The following is a 22,447-nucleotide window of genomic DNA, read 5'->3' as shown; positions in this document are numbered from 1 at the left end:
TGTGGGGAATTGGGGTCTACCTTTGGCCGTCCTGGAAACAGGTCGGTGATGCAGAGCACGAAGGATGGGGTGTTCGGTGTGGTGATTTCTGTGAGCACCTTGTCACTACTAAGGTGTTGCGTGACCCACTTGAACGGCTGATGGGGGTAGTGGTCTGGGCTGACTTGCCCTCTGGCAACAAGCCCCAACAGCAAGATCACACAGAAACACCATTGATGCCTGGGTCTCACCCGTGCGGGTCTCTCGGGTGCTGCCTGACGGCTTGGTGGTCTGTCGCTTTCGTCTGGAACCGGGATGTACGCTTCACGAGGACATCCCACGAGCAGGTCCTGTAAACAGAAACTCGCAACTCTCGTCAGTCTTATTCTGCTCGCTATGGAGGTCCGGCTTAATTGGCTTAAGTGGACACCACCTGATTTGCCGTCCCTTTTGACAGCTGCGTACCCCCTCCCCGTGAGCATCGGCCTCCGGCCCCGTTCCCATTCGCCTAGCTCGTTTCTAATTACCACCTGTGGGCCCCCTGCTCCTGTTTCTGCTCCCAGGCCTTCTGATCCTCCCTTTCTCATCTGCTCCAGTCGCTCCAGCTGCCTCTGGCCCTCCTGGTACAGCTCCTCAGTCCTCAATGCCCGCTCCTCTGCATTCTGCTCCGTCTGTTTCACAATGCCCTGCTGGGCTCTCATCAGCTCCTGCTTCCTCTGGCGCTCCAGCTCCTCCTGGACCTCCATGTCCTTCTCTCGCTCTATTTCCATCATCTTGTTCAGGCGCCTCTCTTCCTCCGTCAGTTCCTCGAGGATCGTCTGCTTCTCCAGGACTTGCCTGTCCCAGATCATGTCGGACTTGGCACTGAGGAACAGCGCATTCAGTTCCCACACATCTTCCTCCTCTTCCGGCTTCATCCTTGTCGCTCGCTGCGGCAGCTTCTGCTTCCCCTGCTGCAGCTCTTCATCCACGTCTCTCCCGTGGTCCCTCTCGTCCTCCAGCTCTGCCTTTGCTTCTTCCAACATTAGGGCTGCTGCTGATGTTGACACTCCTGGTCCCTTTTTTGTGTGAAGCGTTAAAGCCACCGACTGAGTGCTTTTCCACGCCCGGGACTGCCCTCCCACTCCGTTCACTGGAGGGACTTCTTTGAATTGCCAGTGTCCGGGCCAATGTGCTTGGGGAAAAATCGTGCAGTCTGATCCCGTGTCTGCCCAGAACTGAAACCCTATGACGTAGGGATGCTGACTGCCGTAAAGGCGGCATGTCCCCCACACCATCAGGGGCTCCTTCCCTATTCTCATGGCCAAGGCCACCCAGGGATCCCACGCTGGGGCGTCCCCTGCTGTTCCCGTGACTCCGGCGCGGCTTGTGGCAGTGGGGGGTGCGAAAGCATTACTGGTGGTGTTGTGCAATTCTGGCACTGCGTTGTATGTGGGGATGTAAAATTGACTGCTCCCTGTGGGGGCATGGGGTACGAGGGCCCCCTGCCCCACTGGGGGTCGCTGTAGCTGGGCCGCTGCACATTCCAGGTGGGAGGGGGCTGAACACGGCCCGGCCACCCCCTCCCTCCCCCGTTTCCCTGGAGCCTGGATCTGCATTCCTCAGCTAAATGTCCCATCTTCCCACATGCCCAGCACGGTCCCCTAAGTTCTCCTTCTCGTGGTGGAGCAGCTGCTGATAGGCGCCTTGGCTGGGGACAGTTTGCTGCCACGTGGCCTGCCTGGCCACACTCAAGGCATGCCATCGCACTGGTTATTGCGGTGTGAACTGCTGCTTGGATGGGAGCAAGGTGTTCCTCCTTTTCCACGTGTCTGATCATGTCGGCTATGTTAGCCCCAGGTGGCAGTGATCTTAAAATGTCCTTGGTGGCTGAATTGCATTGCTGGCGTAGGCAGTCTGCCAGCACGGGACCCTTCGCCTCTGAGGGTAATGAGGAGGAATCTAATGCTGCCTGCAGCCTGTCCACAAACTGAGTGAAGCTCTCACTCTCACCCTGTTTTATGGTGGACCACGGGGCAGGTTTAGCCACTACTTTGGAAGCAGAACTAATGGCCTCTCGGGCAGCCCGGGTGGTTGTCATAACTTCATGGGCCCTTAATCCCTCAGCCTGGGCCTGGGGGCTGATCATAGTGGGGTCTTTACCCATCAATCTCTGTATACTAGAGCCGTGTAGTGGATGATCAGGTCCCGTTATCTGGGCTAGCTCCTTTGTGCATTGATCCTCCCACTCTTGTTCAAAAACAATCATTCCTGCCCCATCGAAAATCATCCTACACGTCTGTTTGATGTCAAAGGGAAGCATGTCATGCCCCCCAAAAACCCCGTCTATGAGTGTGTTAACCATGGCAGAATTAATTCCCTTGTCTGCAATCGCTTTAACAATTGCCTGCACATCTTTCGGATTGACCGGTGAATAGGTCCTTTGGTTTCCGCCTGCCCCCCCCACACGGACAGGGAACACTAGCTTAGCTGAAGGGGTGTACTCGGCGCAGGCTATCTTTATTTTTCGCCAGTCTGTAAGCGGGGTCAGGTCTTTCTCCGATGACCCCTTCACCCATGCGGGAGCGCTGTGACTGGAGACTTTATATGCTGCTGTTCTCCCTTTGTTAAGGCTAGTATCCGAACCGGAGCTCCCCAACTCCCTCTCGGACTCGTCCCGGCTCGGGTTTGAGTCGGAGTCAGATGTGGATTGGCCGAGCACTTCCGCGCTGCTCTGCCTTTTTCTCGGGCTCCGCCCCCCCCCCCACCTGCGGAGGGCGGACTGTTCCCTCCCCCTGGGGTCCCCCCGCCTCCTGCTGGGGGAGGTCCTTGCCTTATGTGGGTTTAATTTGGATAGAGCGCTCTGATTGGTCTCACCCTCCACCGCGGGGAACGCCCCCCCTCCCCGCTCTCCCGCGCATGCGATGTTAGGCGCGCTGACTCCATTTCCGCCCTTTTCCCCCTCTTCTCTTCCGCCCTGACCATGCGGTCGGTCGCCATTTTCGAGCCCATACGGCGGCGGAGAGATCGTATCGATCCGGGCGGTTTCTGACCGTCCCGCCGCTTCCCGCGCCTCCTCCGCCAGCCCCCCCCAAAAACACTGCGCCCGTTGCTCTGCCTCCTGCGTCGGGTCGGCAATCGGCGGGGGGGAGATGGGTAGAGGGGCCGCGGTTTTGTTGAGGGGCTCCGGGGGGGGACTGGGATCCGGCGGGCTCCACGGGGGGGTTGGGGGGTCTCCCGGGGGTTCTGGGCTGGGGTTCGGGGGGAGGTGGGACGTGCCTAGCCCCCGCACATCCCCGTCTGCAATCTGATCACTTTCCGGGGTGGTCTGTGTCGCTGCCCCCACCCCTAGCTGCGGAGTAGCTATTAAGCAGCTTCTGGCAGCTTTCCAGGTTTCTTGCTCTTCTCGAGCTTTTTGCAGAGCCCGGATGACTCTGCCCCACGATTTTAGGGCTTTCCCCGAGCCCGAAGACATGGTATCCTCGGCCAGGGTTTTCGTACAATTATCCCACACCTCCGGGTGTAAAATATCCCCGGGGCTCTCTATAGCCCCCAGCTTAATCAATCTCGACAATGCGAGAGTCGTATCTTTAAGCTTACAATCAGTTCCCCATCGTGTGCACACTTCACTTACGACCTTTGTTATAGCTTCCATGATTCGAGGGCGTCCCCTCCGCTGCACAAGGCCAGCTGTGCAGCCGCCGTTCTCTGTCCAGGCGATACCCGTTCCCCGGGCACTGGTTCGATCCCGGGTTTCCGGCACCACTTGTCGCCTTCTGATGCAAGGCGAGGTGACCTGGTTCTGAGGAAACGGCACGGCGACCCAAACTCTCCAGGGTCACTCGGGCCAAGAACACACACGGACACCAGTATGGTGGACGGTTCAAGACCTTTATTGTCCCGTTTCGTCGGGTTTTATACCGGGAAAGTTTTTTCCCTACGTCAGGGGGCTTTACTTTACTGTAATTGGTTAGTAAGGAGTAGAAAGTTACTAATGTTAGGGGGGACTACATTCTTGGGTGATCCCTTATCACTAGAAGTTAGGGGGAGAGGAGCTCTACTGCTTTCCGTAACATCGCGAGATTTTCCGAACGCCTGACCCTATCTACTACACCCTGGGATCAGTGGGATCCCAGCACGAGAGGTTCCCCCCCTTTCCCCTACCCCCCACACTCCCTCACCAGTGTGTGAGCAATCCCATGGGATCAGTGGGATCTGACCTGCGTGAGCAATCCCATGGGATCAGTGGGATGTGACCTCAGGGATCCCCCGCACACCCCACCATGTGCCACCCACTCCGCTCTCCCATCGCTGCCAGAGGATCCTGAGATCAGGGGGATGTGCCCCAGGGGTGCCCGATCCATCCCCCTAGCTCTCACCAGTGTCCCAGCCCTGCTCCAGCCCCTGGATGAACTCCATGGCTCCAGCAGCAATGGCAGCCTCCCGCAGCTCTGACTCTTTGCAGTGCTCCAGCCCCAGCAGGATGTTCTCACGGATCGTTCCAGAAAACAGGACGGGATCCTGCTCCACCAGCACCACCTGCCCCAGCCCCAAGCCCTATGATGCTGTCTTGGCTCCTGGTGTCCCCACCCCTGTTCCATGACCCCATGCCACCTTGGTGTCCCCATAGTGTCCATCCCTGATCCCATTCTCCCCATCTGTGTCCCCAGTGTCCCCACCCCTGACTTCCCACTTTTCCCATCCCCATTCCTTTCATCCCCATCCCATTTCCCAATGTTCCTATCCCATTTCTTGTTGTCCCCACCCTATTCCTGATGTCCCCATCCTCTTCCCAGTATCCCCATTTCTGCTCCCATGATCCTGTGGTCCCAGTTCCATTTCATTGTTTATTGCAGACATCTTCTATGGAAAATCCTTTCCTTAGGATTTTTCCTCCTGAGAAGCTGAGAGGCCTCAGGAACAAAATGTAAACATTGATTATCTGCTACTGTGGAATGCAACGGGTGCATCTGTGATGGGCCCATGTTGGATGTTTGTAATTAATGGCAAATCACAACCCAGCTGGCGCAGACAGAGAGCCAAGCCACAAGCCTTTGTTATCATTCTTTCCTATTCTATTCTTAGCTAGCCTTCTGATGAAATCCTTTCTTCTGTTCCTTTAGTATACTTTTAATGTAATATATATATCAGAAAATAATAAATCAAGCCTTCTGAAGCATGGAGTCAAATCCTTGTCTCTTCCCTCATCCAAAAACCCCTGTGAACACCATCACAATTGTCCCCTGACCCCTGTCCCCATTTTCCCCATTCCATGCCCAGTGTTCCCAGTGTCTCTGCTGTCCCACCTTGCGGTGCAGGTACTGGTGTTCATACTCTGGCAGCGGGATCCCATCCAGCAGCACCATCTGCTGCCAGGATCCCGCAGGCACCCCAGCAGCGCCACGGCCGTGCTCTTCCCGCTGCCATTGGGCCCCGCCAGCGCCGTCACCTCCCCGGAGTGCACCTCAAAGCTCACGTCCTGTGGGATGGGGACAGGTGTGAGAGTCTGTCTGAAATATTCCTCATCTGCCTCACCATCATCATTGGGGGACCACTGAAGAGTCCCCACTGTCTAAAATCTCTGGTTCTGAAGGAGAAAGTCACATGCCAACAAGGCCCCGAGACCTGAGAGCATTGTTAAGCTGTTGTCCACAGGTGTATTTACTATATGCTACACTGAGCCCAATGAGAAGAAGAAGGGGGCACCTTGCCTTTTTGCAACAGTAGCCTTGGAAGCTGTCCCCTCTTTGCCTGGCTGGACTTCTCCTGAGTTTTGGGTGGTCCCCCACAAAAGACCCTTCACTCTTCTTACAACTGCCGTGACAGACGGACTGAGATGTAAGAAGCCTCTCCATCAAAGACCAAGACATGAAACCCCCATGTGTAAAGGCCCCCCACACTCTTTCCAAGGACTGGGACTGAGACCCTCAACCTGGGAGAGGTGTGTGGGGCAGGCAAGCTAACCAAAGCAAGATGGATGTTGCAGGTGTGAGCAGTGGACCATGAAAACAATGGCTCACGCCCACTGCTGAACATGGACTGTGTGTACCCCTTTTCCAAACATTATTCTTTCCTCCCCGAAGATACAATAAACTACCTTTGACTCAGTTGCAAAATCCATTCCCCTTCCCCCATCGCAAAAGAGTATAATTGGGGTCCAGATGGACTGCAACCCTGAGATCTCCCCGATGTAACAGGCGGATCCTCGACTGGACTGGACCAAAGGATTTCGTCTCTGCATTTGGTAGCTATATCCCCCTCCTTCTCTCTCTCTTTTCTCTCTCTATCTTTTTCTCTCCCTTAATCTCTCTGTTGGATTTTGTTGTGGTCATTCAATAAAGCTGCATTTGTTTTATTACTGCAAACTCCCTGTGCCATGTTGGTTTTTTTGCACCCTGAGATCAATCCATGAACTATCAAGAAACCCGTTCGTAGGGATGGATTGTGACAGCAGGTGATGCCAAAATTCCCACCCCTGGGAAACCCCACCTCCCCCCAGACCCACCTTCAGCACAGGGTGCTCTGGATTTCCAGGATATGTGAAGGAGACCTTCTGAAAAGTGAAATGGCCCTGAAGCTCGGGGGGCTCCCGCGTCCCCCCGACATTCCCTGCGGGTTTCCGATCCAGGTATTCCCAGATCCTCTGTCCAGCAGCTGCGTTGGTCAGGAATTCATTGAAGCTGTAGAACAGCACCTGGGGAGAAGGAAGGGGGTGGCACCAGGATGGACAGAAGCACAGTCGGATGGACAAACACGTGCATTCCATGGGATCACCTGGGTATGGCTACCAACTCTGTCCTGGTACAGCAGGAAGGTGACGAGGACCCCAGGAGTGATGGATCCGTCACGGAGCTGCTGGTGGCTCCAGCACCATGACCCGGATGGACAGTTTGATCACCTGTAGGTGGGACAGGGATATTGCCGCCCCCAACCCACTCCTGGTGTCCTCATTCCATCTGCCCTCATTCCAACCCACTCCTGGTGTCCCCATTCCATCTGCCCCCAATCCACTCCTGGTGTCCCCATTCCATCTGCCCCCAACCCACTCTTGGTGTCCTCATTCTGCCTGTCCCCATCCCACTCCTTTGTGTCTTTATCTCTGTTCCTGGTGGCCTCATCTCTGTTCCTGGTGTCCTCATTCCAGTTCTGGTGTCCCCATCTCACTCCTGATGTCCCTATTCCTGATCCTGATGTGTCACAGACATATTTTCTGAAAAATCTTTTCACCAGGATTTTTCTCCTGAGAAGCTGAGAGGCCTCAGAAACGAAATGTAAACAATAATGATCTGCTGCTGTGGAATGAAGCAGGTGCATCTTTGATTGGTCTCATGTGGTTGTTTTTACTTGATGACCAATCACAGGTCCAGCTGTGTCAGACTCTCTGGTGAGTCACAAGATTTTATTATTCATTCCTTTCTAGCTTTATAATGTCTCCTTTCTCTTTCTTTAGTATATGATTTTCTTTTCATATAATATATATCATAAAATAATTTTGTCTCTTTTCTCATCCTGGGGACCTGCAAACACCACCACACTGATGTTCCCAACCTTTATCCCAGTGTCCCCATCCTGTTTCTAATGTCACCATCCCCATTCCTGCCATGCCTGTTCCTGAACTCAATGTCCCTGTTCTGTTGTCCCCATTCCCGGTGTCCCCATTGTACTCTGAGTGCCCCCATTTCAGCTGCTGGTTTCCCATTCCTGGTCCCAGTGTCCCCATTCCCAGTGTCCCCATTCCCAGTGTCCCTGTTCTGTTGTCCCCATTCCTGGTGTCCCCATTGTACTCTGAGTGCCCCCATCTCAGCCGCTGGTTTCCCATTCCTGGTCCCAGTGTTCTCATTCCCAGTGTCCTCATCCCTGATCCTGGCATCCCCATTCTCTGCTGTTCTGATTCCCAGTCCCCCCTGACCCTGTAGACAAAGACGACGATTGCCAGCTCCAGTTCTATCTGCTCCTTCAGCCTCAGCTTGTTGGAAAAGAAATGAAATTTAGCAAAATGTTTAATTATAATGAGTTGTGTGAACTGGTTTGTTAAAAAGTAGTTTTGTAGCCATTGAAAGTGTGTTGGGTTTTGTGTGTAACCTAGCAGGTAGTCTTAGGGATTTAATAAATAATTAAACTAGTGCAGGAAAGTAAGAATGCTAACCTGTCTGGAGGCAGCATACAATGCTCTTAAAATAAGATAAGCAGAAGATTAATGATCTTGTTTGTGAACCAAGGAATGTATCACAAGGGGTGTGTGACTAGGCAAGGGGAACGGGGAACTGTTTCTTGGAGGCTAGGCAAGGGGAACGGGGAACTGTTTCTTGGAGACTTTGTTGTGAATCGCATGTATAAGAGGGAAGCACCCATACGTGAATTTGGGGGCTCGGGTTTTTGGGACGTGAGTCCCCCAGCTCCCCAGGCCCTTAATAAAGCACCCACAAAACTTATCCGAGTTTTGTGTCATTTATCAATTGGGCAACAGTTTTCTGGCGACCGCGGCAGGATTCCGAAGGTTGCTGGGGGGGTTCGCGTCCCAATCCACTCCAAGCCGGCACCGAGCACTTCTCGGGGAGACATCGGTCGTGCCCGACCCCCCCGCGCCTGTTGGACAACTGCCAAGGTAAGCCCAAAGGTGCTTTATATTGGAAAAAGGTGATAATTGGATTTGGATTTGGTGGTTGGTAGAAAAGCCTAGGCTCCGGCCATAAGACGTCTAAGGACGCAGGACCGGAACTCGCCTCCTGTTTGTTTTAGGGAAGGACGGCGAGAAGGTATATTGGTTTAAGGTATATTGGTTTATTGGGATTAATAGTGGAATTAAAGGTTGTAATATGATGTCTTTTAAAACTTTTAAAACCTTAGTGCAAGCCAATGGTAAAATACCTGGAAATACACCATTAGGTTGTATATTGAAACGGTGGAAAAGTGAGGGGTATTATCAAGAATTGGATAAAAGCAAAGTGATAGATTATTGTAATCATTGGTGGCCTGAATATGAGATTGGGGAAGCGGGATGGCCGGTGAATGGTACACTGGAATTGGGGATAATGGAATCTTTGATGCAATTTTTAAGGAGAAATGAGAAATGGGATGAAATACCATATTTGGATTTGTTTTTCGTTTTGTACCAGAAAGAGGAATGGCAAAAGGACTGTGGTATTTTGGTTTTAGAAGTGAATGATGAGAGGGAGTGTGTGGGATGTAAAGAAAGAAAGGAGCGTAATTTGTATCCTTCAGTCGAGGAAGATTTGTCTTATTGTACAGCACCTCCGAGGGTTCCGGTTGCTCCTAATGTGCCCCCTGCTCCCCCTGCGGATATAGCTATAAAAACAGGATCTAGAGAGAGTGATAGTGATGGTGGTGATGGTGAAAAGAATGAGAGTGTTAAAAGAACTCCGTTAGCAGGGCGGACTCGCAAGGGAAGGAAGGGGCAGAAGGGGCCACAGTTAATTGCACGGTTAAGGGAAGCTGTGGGACCACAGGGAGAAAGGATACTTATAAAGGTGCCTTTCTCCCCCGGGGATTTGGTAATATGGAAGCAATCAGCGGGGAGTTATCGGGAGGATCCTGAAAGGGTGGCAAGGGTGGTTAAAATGGTAATAAAGATTCAGAATCCAGACTGGAATGATTTACAGGTATTATTAGATACTATAATGGATTCCACGGAAAAGGAAATGGTTATTAGAGCCACTAGAGAAAAGGCTTATGAGGAAATTCGGTTGAGACAACTAAATGAGACAGTTGATGAATTGGTACCAAGTGAGGAACCTAAGTGGGACACAAACTCTACGGGAGGAATAAGGGCTGTAAAACGATATCAGGAATTGTTGGTGGAAGGAATTAGGACAGGAATACCTAAGACTATGAACTGGTCTAAGTTGTATTCGGTCAAGCAGGACAAGAATGAGTCTCCGTCTGCCTTTTTAGAACGATTAAAAGACATGGCTCGGAAGTTTACTAATTTAGATGTAGAGGATCAATCAGGAAAACTTCAATTGGCATTGTTGTTTATGAGGCAATCACAAGAGGATATTAGGAAAAAGTTACAAAAGCTGGAAGGAGAGGATACTAGGAGTTTGGATAAAATGCTGGAGGTAGCGTGGAAGGTATACAACAACAGGGAAAAAGAAACTGCAAAAAGACAACAAGCTAGTATTCTGGCTGTAATGCAACAGACAGGAGCAGGAGGAAGACCCATTAGGGGTCGAGGTTGGGGAGGAGCTAATCGCAGACAGAGGGGGATGGCAAGAGGTCGGGAAGGATTTGGGTTTGCACCTAACATGGGGAGGTTGGATCCAAACCAGTGTGCGTTTTGCCGACAATTGGGACACTGGAAAAATGAATGCCTGGTTAGAGGAGGTATGGGCATGGGAAACATGGGATTAAGGACAGGTCCAATGGAGAACGCTCCTGTGGGAGGACTTACGGGAGGATCAGCAGAGGCCGCTCAAGCACTAGTTTTGGGAAACTATCAGAATCAAAGCTGACTAGAAAAGGATTTGAGGGTAGTTTTAGAAATAGATGGAAAGGATCAAGAATTTATGGTAGACACTGGAGCTACGTATTCTGTACTCAATAGACGATTGGGACCTTTGAGTGACACAACGGTACAGGTGGTGGGGGCAACAGGGAAGCTAGAGGAACAACCATTTTTACAACCTTTAAATCTTAGGTTTTGGGGGAAGGAATTAGATCACCAATTTTTGTATATGCCAAACTGCCCCACACCCCTTCTTGGTAGAGACCTGTTGTCCCAACTTAATGTGAAAATAATATTTGAAGGGGGAAGGGTGAAATTGGAAATACCTGAGGAACAAATAGCAGGCATTTTTGTGATCAAGGAAGTGGATGCCTCTCCTATTCCAGAAGAAATTGAGCAGGCTGTAGTGCCCTGGGTATGGGAGTCAGGGGTCCTCGGAAAATCTAAAGCTGCGCAGCCAGTAAAGGTGGAACTAAAGGAAGGGGCCCGACCAGTGAGGATAAAGCAATACCCCTTGAAGCTTGAAGCAAGGAGGGGAGTAGCCCCGTTAATTAAACAATATTTGGTTCAAGGAATATTACAGGAATGTGAATCGGAGTATAATACTCCAATTTTTCCAGTAAAGAAACCTAATGGTAAGTACCGTTTGGTACAGGACTTAAGGGCTATTAATGAAATAGTGAAAGACATACATCCAGTTGTTGCTAATCCTTATACCTTGTTAACATCTGTATCGGAGGAGTTTAAATGGTTCTCAGTGATTGACCTTAAAGATGCCTTCTTCTGCATCCCACTGGCAGTAGAGAGTAGGAAATATTTTGCCTTCGAGTTGGAGAGTCCTGATTTTGGGAGAAAGAAGCAGCTTACGTGGACCAGAATCTCACAGGGATTTAAAAACTCCCCTACTATTTTTGGAAACCAACGGGCCAAGGAGGTGGAGGAATGGAAGATAACCCAGGTAACAATATCCCCATCCTTGTATGTAGTCCTGCAGTACGTGGACGATATCTTTCTGGCTACTAAGGAAAGGGAAATGTGTGTGGAATTAACAATTAAATTACTCAACATGCTTGGCCAAGCAGGGTATTGGGTTTCTAAGGAAAAAGCTCAATTGGTCAAAAATAGCGTTATTTACCTCGGTTGTGAGATCACACAAGGGCAGAGACGTTTGGGAGTAAACCGAATAGAGGCAATATGTGCTATTCCTTTGCCTCGTAACCATCAGGAATTGAGATCTTTTCTAGGAATGGTGGGATGGTGTCGACTGTGGATCATGAATTTCGGTCTCCTAGCCAAGCCACTGTATGAGGCCTTGAAGCAGCATCGATTGGAGTGGATGACACAGCAAAAGAAGGCCTTCCAGGAATTGAAGCAGGCACTAAAGGAGGCCCCAGCCCTAGGACTCCCTGACCTGACCAAGGAATTCCAGTTGTACGTGAATGAGAGGCAAAAACTGGCATTGGGGGTCCTCACCCAGAAGGTGGGATCCTGGAAGAGGCCAGTGGGATACTTCTCTAAACAACTGGATTCGGTAAGTTCCGGGTGGCCCTCATGTTTACGAGCCGTGGCAGCAACAATAATTCTTACTCAAGAGGCCTGGAAATTGACTTTGGGGGCAAAAATGAAAGTGTTTGTTCCCCATATGGTCATGGCCGTTTTGGAGCAAAAGGGGGGTCACTGGCTATCATCCAGTCGAATGTTGCAATACCAGGCCATCCTGAGAGAACAGGATGATATTGAAATAAGGACTACTAATCATGTTAATCCAGCAGAGTTTTTATGCAGTGACCAGGAGGCTGGGGGACTGGTGCACGATTGCGTAGAGGTAATTGAACAAGTGTATGCCAGCAGACCTGACCTAAAGGATGAACCATTGGAAGAACCTGAATGGGAACTATACACTGATGGATCCAGTTTTGTCGAGAATGGGACTCGCTATGCCGGGTATGCAGTGGTAACATTGGATCAGGTAACAGAGGCAAAGGCTTTGTTACCTGGAACTTTGGCCCAGAAGGCAGAGGTGATTGGACTCACCAGAGCCCTGTATTTGAGTAAGGACAAAAGGGTTAATATCTGGACAGATTCTAAATATGCCTTTGGTGTGGTTCATGTACATGGGGCATTATGGAAGGAAAGGGGGCTTTTGAATTCACAGGGAACCAACATCAAGCACCGGGAAGAAGTGTTACAGCTACTGGATGCGGTACACAGTCCCAAAGCAGTTGCAGTAATACATGTTAGAGGACATCAGACTGCGGAAGGAGACGTTTACAGAGGAAATCGATTTGCTGATGTTACAGCACGGCAAGTGGCACGGGAAGTATGGACTCAAATGGCATTGGTATAAGAACAAATCCGGCTACCCCATACCTGAATCAGGAGCCCAAATATTCAATAGAAGATGGAAAACTAATAAACTTCCTAGGGGCACAGAGGAATCAACTTGGGTGGTACGTTACACAAATGGGACAAATAGTGGTACCTACCCGCATAATTAAATTTATTTTGGAATCAGAACATAATAAATGTCATTGGGGGGCAGAAGTATTGGTAAAATTTTTGAAGAATGAGATAATCTCTAATCAGATGTTAACAATGGCAAAAAGAGTTAATGCAATGTGCCCGGTATGTTTGAAAAATAATCCAGTAGTTAGGAGACAAATACAAATGGGAAAGTTGCAAGTCGGGCCACAACCAGGAGATTACTGGCAAGTTGATTTTTCTGAATTGCCTAGGGCACAGGGATACAGATACTTGTTAGTGTACGTATGTACGTTCTCAGGGTGGCCGGAAGCTTTTCCATGCAGAACTAATCAGGCTAAGGAGGTGGTAAAAACCTTGTTAAAAGAAATAATACCAAGATTTGGAGTACCTTTAGGATTGTCATCAGATAGGGGTCCGCATTTTATAGCCGGGGTAGTGCAGGAATTAGCACGACTGTTAGATATAACCTGGAATTTGCATACCCCCTGGAGACCTCAGTCTAGTGGGCAGGTGGAAAGGATGAATCAAACCCTGAAATGACAAATCAAAAAGATTTGCCAGGAAGCTAAACTGCACTGGCCTCAAGCTTTGCCTTTGGCCCTACTCAGGATTCAAATGAAACCAAGGGGAAAGGTAGGCCTAAGTCCATATGAGATATTATATGGCAAACCATATCATGCAACTGTATTAAAAGGGGAGGTACATGTGAGTGGGGACCAGGCGATTGCAGAGTATGTTATGTCACTTAATAAGATCTTGAATTCTTTAAGAAATACATTACAGTGGAATAGACCGCTCACGCTGGAGAATTCTGTCCACGACATCCAGCCTGGGGACCAGGTGTACGTCAAGAAGTGGATCACGGATCCGCTACAGGAATCATGGAGCGGACCCCACCAGGTGATGATGACGACCTACACGGCGGTGAAGGTCCAGGGGATGGATGCTTGGATCCATTACACCAGGGTAAAGAAGGCACCGTTCCAGTGGGAAACCCAGATAGTGTCTCCAACACGGATGATCTTCCGTGCAAAGTCGCCTTCTTAATTATATTACTGCTAGTGATCATGAGACTAGTACCCGTTCAAGGGTCTACTCTAGTACAGGTTGAAGAAACAAAGGTTACAGTCATGGAAGGGATGGATGTTCAACTAACTTGTGTTATCTTTGACAGCCAGAGAGTTGAGGCCGGTGAAGTTATTGCAATATGGCAACAGGGGGCTGAAAGAAGCCGAGGCAAGATAGGAGTCGGTTGGGATCAGGATAAACAACAAGGAAACACGGTACTGAATCTTACCAAGGTAACCACAAACAATACGGGAGAATATACATGTTTGGTCAAAATACGGGATAGTTTTCATTACAAAAGAGTGAGTATGAGGGTTTTGCCATGGACAGGGGATCGTGCTGAAAACATAAAGGTTAATCCAGTATCAATGGCAGTGGACATGTGGGATGGGCCACCTCTCAGAATAAATTGTTCCTTCCTAGTAAGATCAAGATATCAAAGGAACCTTTGGGTCAAATGGTGGAAGCAAAATAGGGACTGACCTGGGACAGAATAGAGGACGGGACCAGTTGGTGGGGGAAGGAAGGCAAAAGTTGTGGGTGGTCGAGTGTCACTAATCCTAGAATAAGAAATGCATGGTGGAGGCATGACAGAATGATGTTATCCTTACAGAGACACGGTAGAAGGAGTAGATGGGAGGTTAATGATACAATAGAACGAAATACTGAGCAGGAAAACTTAGTGGTAGGATTAATCAGAGATTTTGGGATCATGCAGAATGTGACTAAAGTAACAGCTTGCCTGCCATTACCACAGGCTGCAGGTGAACCAATTCCCTGGGGAATAATACCGGTAACCAAAATGCCTGAAACATTCAAGAATGTTTCATGGTCCTGCCAGTCAGTTCCCAAACCAGTAGATGTATGGAGGGATTTGTGTATGACCATTCGGGCTATGACTAGAGAGGAATGTGAAAAGAAATCCAATCATTATGGTTGGATTCAAAATACCAGGAGGTGTTTAATTGCAACCCCAATAGATGAGCCATGCAATACAGTACGAATAAGAACGAAATCCCAACGAAATGAGATGAGTTGTCAGAATGTCACACAGAATTTTGACACCTGGAATAGTTGGAAGACTGTCGGTGGAAGGGAACCAGGACATCAATTTGATCATCACAGGCTCAATTTTATTGATCAGTACGGCGGGTTAAATACAGTTAATAATGAGCTTCATACATATTGCAAAAGTTGAGCTCAGGATTGGTCAGCTTACATATCAGCACCTACGCCTACTTCTACATTCCTATGGTTCTACTTTTGATACTTTCTACATATTCCTAGGATATATTCAGGACTAATCTCAACTCCCTATCCTCATGTTGCAGCAAGGTCACTGCTGACTCTTCCTTTCAGCTTGCTGACTGCTGACTTTTCTCCTTCAGCTTAACCAGTGGCATTATGTCAGTGTGGCCTTTCTCAGCTAACCAATTATTAATAATACTCTCCACAGAAGACATTATGGGGACCTAGTGTTTTGGAACACTATAATTACCTTGGGGAAGTACAATGGTGCATCCAATGGTCAGGAGTAAAGAATCAGTCACATTATAGGGCCCTTATCACGTCTACATCTTCCTGAGAGTTCAGACTGCAGAAAGAGGATTGGAATTGTACTGAAGTTTTTACATGTGATACACCGGAAGACCGAATCGGATTGGTACCGGTGAAAATGGCATTAAAGTGGGGATGCGAGTGTAGGGGGTATGATCACACGGTTAGCAGAGAGTCCATGGATGGACCTATAGATTGCAGATATACTACTGTGCACAGCCCTGGAAATCTAGTCTGGGTGTTGGGACATGGACAGTGGACCACACATTTACCTCTAGATGGATCAGTAACACAAATCACCCTAGGGGTTCCCACATTGTGTCCATACTGGAAACAGAATAGATTGATCCAAAGGAAAGGACTCAGAAAGAGGGAAGAATCCCTAGAGGAGCAGTGGCATGAACCTGGCTCAGGAGTGCAATTTGGATGGATATTAGAGTCATTATTCCCTCCGGTAGCGACATATCGAAACAGGGAAATGCTCAGCAATTTGTTAGGACAGACAGAAAGGTTGGCAGCAGCTACTAAGAAGGGATTTAAAGATCTAAATTTGCAATTGCAAGCTACATCAAGAATGACCCTACAAAATAGAATGGCATTGGATTTGCTACTGTTAAAAGAGCATGGAGTTTGTGGTTACCTGAGTAGGAGAATAGATCATTGCTGTGTACACATTCCAAATGTTACACTTGAAGTTGAGAAAGATATTTCTCAACTGGCAGAAGTGGAAACAAAAACCAAGGAAATTGAAAAGGAAGCACAGCATAATTGGATAGGAGCAGTATTTGATTCTTTGGGGCTTCACCTGTCTGGCTGGATTGCGTCTGCTATACAGTATGTACTAATGCTTTTAGTATTTTTAGTGACTATATAGATTGTATATAGATGCCTCTTAGATGTGATCGAAAAGGAAAAGAGGCGATCTCTCCGGTTGCTGAAGGCGATGACCCGCGGGCGGCAGAATGAAGAACACTCCCCACCTCGTTATGAAGATGTTACTGTCAATACTGTTGATTGAGCATCCTTGCAGCAGGACTGAAGGATGCTCAAAAGGGGGGAAATGTTGGAAAAGAAATGAAATTTAGCAAAATGTTTAATTATAGTGAGTTGTGTGAACTGGTTTGTTAAAAAGTAGTTTTGTAGCCATTGAAAGTGTGTTGGGTTTTGTGTGTAACCTAGCAGGTAGTCTTAGGGATTTAATAAATAATTAAACTAGTGCAGGAAAGTAAGAATGCTAACCTGTCTGGAGGCAGCATACAATGCTCTTAGAATAAGATAAGCAGAAGATTAATGATCTTGTTTGTGAACCAAGGAATGTATCACAAGGGGTCTGTGACTAGGTAAGGGGAACGGGGAACTGTTTCTTGGAGGCTAGGCAAGGGGAACGGGGAACTGTTTCTTGGAGACTTTGTTGTGAATCGCATGTATAAGAGGGAAGCACCCATACGTGAATTTGGGGGCTCGGGTTTTTGGGACGTGAGTCCCCCAGCTCCCCGGGCCCTTAATAAAGCACCCACAAAACTTATCCGAGTTTTGTGTCATTTATCAATCAGGCAACAAGCTCCTTGGCCAGGTTACATCTGTGCTGCTCCTCCTCCTCTGCCGAAAAGGTTCGGATGGTCTTGATGGCAGCAATAGATTCCTGCACCCCTGCGGCTGTGCGGGCGGATGCTTCCAGCATGGATCGCTGAAGTGCCTGTGGCAGCAACAGGGGATCTCCAACTTTCCCAGGTGACCTTCCTGGCCCACCATCCGCATCCCATCCCACCACACCCACTGCATCCTGTCGTGGGTTGACAGCCTTTATCCCAATATCGTGTGTTGTGTCTGGCAGCTGTGCCTTTTCTCTCTTCCCCCCCCCCCCGGCCGTCTTGCTGCGGCGGGGCGGGGAAGAGAGGTGGGGAGTGTTTGACCAGGCCTTTTTGCTTTTGGCCTTTTGCTGCTTGGCTTGGCTAGCCGCTTTGCTTGCTTGCTTTCTGCTTTTTGCGCTGTTTTTTTTTTCCTTTTCTTTTGTTCCCTCTTTCTTACCCTCCCCTGAAGATACTGGACCAGTTCCGGACCTGACCTGAGACGTCCAGGACACCTGGAGCTTGCAAGAGAAGCTTGACGCCCTCACCATACACAGTCTGTTTCTTTCCTTTTCTTGTGTTGGGGAGTGTTCTTTTGTTACTTGTAAATAAATAGGTTTTGTTTTCCACTTTGCTCCTCCGAGAAATTCCTTCCCGAACCCGGTGTTGGGGGAGGGGTGGTTGGAGGTTTGTTTTGTTTTGGGGGGCTCCCTTTTGGAGATTTCCCCTAATTTGTCCTAAACCAGGACAATATACTTTTTGGTGCATTGGCCGGGAAACGGAGGCCAAAAAAAAAAAACAGTGGAAAAAAACCCTATAACAATAATATTTTGGTTTTGGCTATTTTGGTGGGCATATTGGTGATTCATAATGTCATTTGGAGTGGAATCATGCCGGTATTTCTGGTCCCTAGGGGTTTTTGAAGTTTTAATACTTTTGTGGTCCCTGGGGTTATTTCCTTACCCAAAAATAGCTCTGATGTTGTCCCTAATAAGCAGCTTTTGTAAGCGGGGGGCACTAACCAGAATAGTCATTGTGCTGGTCTTATGTGTGATGATGTGTCGGATAAAAATGCTGGACTTTTTTTCAGGAATGTATGGATTGCTGTTATGGTTGTTTACTCAGTTTGTTTGGGGAGAAGAAGGGGAAGGGGCTTTTCAGCCTTTGTCCTCCTTCTTGTCATCCAAATTGTTGACATCTCTATTAGAAAATACTGAATTTCCCCTGAGTTTGAAAGAACCATCTTTCTGGCATTTAATTTATTAAGCCTTTTCTATACTGTCTGGAGTGTGTATAAAATGAAGACTGAGATTTCTAGAGGGGTTAGAGACACTCCTGACTTAGGAGTAAAACAAAGCAGGAAAAATCTTGACTGGAGTGGGAAATGGGAGGACATGGGCCAGACTTTAAAGGAATTTTCCGATCCTATAGATTGGGACTTTCCATCTGATCAAATTCAGGATCCAGTCGAGGTGGCAAAGTATTTGAGGGAGAAGTGCCACGGTAATACTAAGGAGGAAAGGGTTACTGCAGTGAGCTGGGCCTTGGCGTTTGTTTACCGTACTCTGCTAGATAGTGTGGAGCAGCAGATAGCAGAAAGGGAACAGGGAGATAAGTTAGTTACTATCCCAGTGACCCAGGCTGCAGCTAACATCCCAGGCTCCAGGCTAGCAGCTGAATCAGACAATAGGCCCCAACCCATGGCTGTTGCAGCTAATACAAGAGGTGGAAAGTGTAAAGGCAAGACTGATCGAAAGGTGGAGGATGATGATGATGATGCAGGAGAAGGACCCTCACCAAAATCAGAGGCCACATCAAGGGGCACAGAATCTGGAGCTAATATTGACTCCTTTTCTCTGAAGGACCTCAGAGGCCTAAGAAAGGATTACAGACGACAACCTGACGAATCTATAATTAGTTGGTTAGTCCGCCTTTGGGATGCTGCAGGGGAGGTTACGATTTTGGATGGTACTGAAGCGAGGCATTTGGGATCCCTGTCACATGATCCTGTCATTGATCAAGGTATGATGAGAGGGGCTAACCCTCACAGCCTCTGGGAACGGGTCTTAAGAAGCGTAGCAGAACGATACCTGTGTACGGATGATCTCTATATGCAGCAGACACGGTGGAAGACCATAGAACAGGGGATCCAACGCCTGAGAGAGATGGCGGTGGCAGAGCTCATTTTCTCAGATGATACAACAACTAGGAATCCGGACCTGGTACCATGCACACCTATAATGTGGAGGAAACTTGTGCGACTTGGGCCACCTGAATACGCTTCTGCCCTAGCAATAATGAAGTGGGATGATACATATGAGACTGTGCTCGATATGGCAAAGAAGCTTCGAGCGTATGTAGATGCTGTGCATGGCCCAACTCATGCCAGAATTGCAGCAGTGGAAACCCGACTGCAGAAACTAGAGGACAAAATAGAGGAGAATCATAAGAAACTCCGGGAAGAGATTAAGGAGGACCTTATTCAAATCTCAGCTGTACAAATTAGAGGCCCTGGTGTCCAACGCTGGCGCTCCTTTGATGGGGAGAGAAGGTACATCCCACGGGCTGAGTTATGGGCTTTTCTGCGTGACTCTGGAGAAGACATGAGGAGATGGGACAGAAAACCCACCGCTGCTTTGGCACAACGGGTGCATGATTTGAAGAAAAGAGAAAGTATCACCAAAAGGATAGCAGCTCCGGTCGCTTGTAGCCGAGATGTTAAGTATGCTGATGACGATGACATGTCCGATCCCCTTGAAGGAACTTCTAAGGCATATGCCCAAGGAAAGAAGGACAATCTGGCTTAGAGGGGCCCTGCCTCCAGCCAGGAAGAGGCACGGGAGAACCGGGTTTTCTGGAAGGTGTGGATCAGATGGCCTGGCACATCAGAGCCACAAGACTATGAAGCATTGGTTGACACTGAATCACAGTGTACCTTAATGCCATCGGAACACGTGGGGACAGAACCTGTTTCCATTGCTGGAGTGACAGGGGGATCACAACAGTTGACTTTGTTGGAAGCTGAGGTGAGCTTGACTGGGAAGGAGTGGCAGGAACATCCGATTGTGACTGGTCCAGAGGCTCCGTGTATTTTGGGCATAGACTTCCTCCGGAATGGCTATTACAAAGATCCTAAGGGATTCAGGTGGGCTTTTGGAATAGCTGCAGTGGAGATAGAGGGTATTAAACAATTGAATACCTTGTCTGGACTATCAGAGAACCCATCTGCAGTAGGACTCTTGAAGGTAGAGGAACAATGAGTGCCAATTGCCACCTCAACAGTGCACCGCAGGCAGTACCGGACGAATCGAGATGCCGTGATCCCCATCCACAAAATGATCCGAGAGCTGGAGAGCCAAGGGGTGGTCAGTAAAACCCACTCACCCTTCAACAGCCCTATCTGGCCCGTGCGAAAATCTGACGGAGAATGGAGATTGACTGTGGACTATCGTGCCTTGAATGAAGTGACTCCACCACTGAGTGCGGCTGTACCGGACATACTGGAACTGCAGTACGAGCTGGAGTCCAAGGCAGCAAAGTGGTATGCGACCATCGATATTGCTAACGCGTTTTTCTCCATCCCTCTGGCAGCAGAATGCAGGCCCCAGTTTGCTTTTACATGGAGGGGAGTGCAGTATACCTGGAACCGACTGCCCCAGGGGTGGAAACACAGTCCTACCATCTGTCATGGACTGATCCAGGCTGCACTAGAAGAGGGTGAGGCTCCAGAACATTTACAATATATTGATGATATCATTGTTTGGGGGAACACGGCAATAGAAGTGTTCGAGAAAGGAGAGAAGATAATTCATATTCTCTTGGAAGCCGGATTTGCCATTAAGAAGAGCAAAGTCAAGGGACCTGCCCGAGAAATTCAGTTTTTGGGAGTGAAGTGGCAAGATGGACGGCGTCAGATTCCTGCAGATGTTATTAACAAAATCACTGCTATGTCCCCACCAACTGATAAGAAGGAAACACAAGCTTTCTTAGGTGCTATAGGTTTCTGGAGGATGCACATCCCTGAGTATAGTCAGATTGTGAGACCCCTTTATCTGGTTACCCGCAAGAAGAACAACTTCCATTGGGGCCCTGAGCAGCAGCAAGCTTTCATCCAGATCAAGCAGGAGATCGCTCATGCTGTAGCCCTTGGTCCAGTCAGGATGGGACCAGATGTGAAGAACGTGCTCTACTCTGCAGCCGGGAGCCATGGTCTGTCCTGGAGCCTTTGGCAGAAGGTGCCTGGCGAGACCCGAGGCCGACCATTGGGATTTTGGAGTCGGAGCTACAGGGGTCTGAAGATAACTATACTCCAACAGAAAAGGAAATCTTGGCCGCCTATGAAGGAGTCCAAGCCGCCTCAGAGGTGATTGGTACAGAGGCACAACTCCTTCTGGCACCCCGACGACCGGTGCTGGGATGGATGTTCAGAGGAAAGGTTCCCTCTACCCACCATGCCACCAATGCTACTTGGAGTAAGTGGATTGCCCTCATTACGCAGTGCGCTCGAATTGGGAAGTTAAATTGCCCTGGGATCCTGGAAATAATTACAAATTGGCCCGAAGGTGAAAGCTTTAGTGTCGCGGATGAGGAACAAGAGCCAGTGACCCGGGTTGAGGAAGCTCCGCCATACAATCAGTTACCAGCAGAAGAAACGCGTTACGCTCTATTCACCGATGGTTCTTGTCGCGTCATAGGGATGAAACGGAGGTGGAAAGCAGCTGTATGGAGTCCCACTCGACGGGTTGCAGAGGCTACTGAAGGAGAAGGCGAATCCAGTCAATTTGCCGAAATCAAAGCTATTCAACTGGCCCTAGGTATTGCAGAGAGAGAGAAGTGGCCAAGGCTCTATTTGTATACCGATTCTTGGATGGTAGCCAACGCTCTATGGGGATGGCTGAAGAGATGGAAAGAGGCGAACTGGCAGTGAAGAGGAAAACCAATTTGGGCTGCGGAAGAGTGGAAAGATATCGCTACTCGGTTAGAGAAGTTACCTGTGAAGGTTCGCCATGTAGATGCCCATGTCCCCAGAAGTAGAGCTAATGAAGAGCAGCAAAACAACCAGCAAGTACATCAGGCTGCAAAGATAGGGGAGTTGAAGATAGATCTCGACTGGGAGCATAAGGGAGAGTTATTCTTAGCACGATGGGCCCATGATGCCTCAGGCCACCAGGGTAGAGATGCCACCTATAAGTGGGCACGAGACCGAGGGGTGGATCTAACCATGAACAGTATCTCTCAGGTTATTCGTGACTGTGAGACGTGCGCTGCCATTAAGCAGGCCAAGCGGGTGAAGCCCCTCTGGTATGGGGGGCGGTGGTCTAAGTACAAATACGGGGAGGCCTGGCAG

General features: G+C 49.1%; 1 pseudogene; it reads right to left on the bottom strand.

The window, feature by feature from the left end:
• Positions 1–22,447, bottom strand: part of LOC134426023 (antigen peptide transporter 2-like) — a 31,823-nt pseudogene that overhangs the window by 3,105 nt on the left and 6,271 nt on the right.

This window comes from Melospiza melodia, chromosome 17, assembly GCF_035770615.1.
Source record: "Melospiza melodia melodia isolate bMelMel2 chromosome 17, bMelMel2.pri, whole genome shotgun sequence".
In the NCBI taxonomy this organism is placed as follows: domain Eukaryota; kingdom Metazoa; phylum Chordata; class Aves; order Passeriformes; family Passerellidae; genus Melospiza; species Melospiza melodia.
The sequence above is the reverse complement of the archived record's forward strand: the minus strand, read 5'-3'. Positions and strand labels throughout refer to the sequence as shown.